This window comes from Asparagus officinalis, chromosome 6 (genome assembly GCF_001876935.1).
Source record: "Asparagus officinalis chromosome 6, Aspof.V1, whole genome shotgun sequence".
NCBI classification, from domain to species: Eukaryota; Viridiplantae; Streptophyta; class Magnoliopsida; order Asparagales; family Asparagaceae; genus Asparagus; species Asparagus officinalis.
Window position 1 is genome coordinate 7,951,349 of NC_033799.1, and position 651 is coordinate 7,951,999.

A 651-nucleotide genomic window follows, 5' to 3' on the forward strand; every position below is an offset into this window, starting at 1 on the left:
CGAGGGGGGTTGTTGCTGGGGAGAATTAGAGACACGTGGCGGGAGATTGTTGGTTGGGGTTTGTTCAAATGGTGGGCCCCGGAGAAGTGAGGAGAAGGAGAGGGGAGGTTTTGGAGATTTTGCATGTAAGTGTGGACTTAAAAGCATTCTTGGCTTGTGGGGGGGTGTTTATTTGCCTGCAAAGTGAAAGATAAAAATAGGAAAGATATTTTTATTTAACAATTAAGGTGTTTGTTTTTATGTAAGTGATTATGAAAATAAGATGCAAAAAAGTAACCACATATGATTTAATATAATTTTAACTTCCCCTAAAAAAGTGGTGAAGTCACATCAAAGTAATAAAAAGTTAACTATTTTAATTAAATTATTTTAATTATACTTTCTAATTAATCTTATTTTGTCACGTCATCTTCACATTGTACTTTCGATAATAATTTAATTTTTCAAACAAACATTGTATTTCACTTACGTACTGATACGGATGTAAAAATTATTTGCAAAAAAAAAACTTACATATTTTAAATTCACTTTCAGATTGCCAAACACCCCCCTTGATGAGGGGCAATTTCTAATAATATAGGCTCCACCACCGAACAAATTTCAAATTCACTTTCTTCTTCCTACTGTTTTTCCTTATTTTGTTCCGCCGCC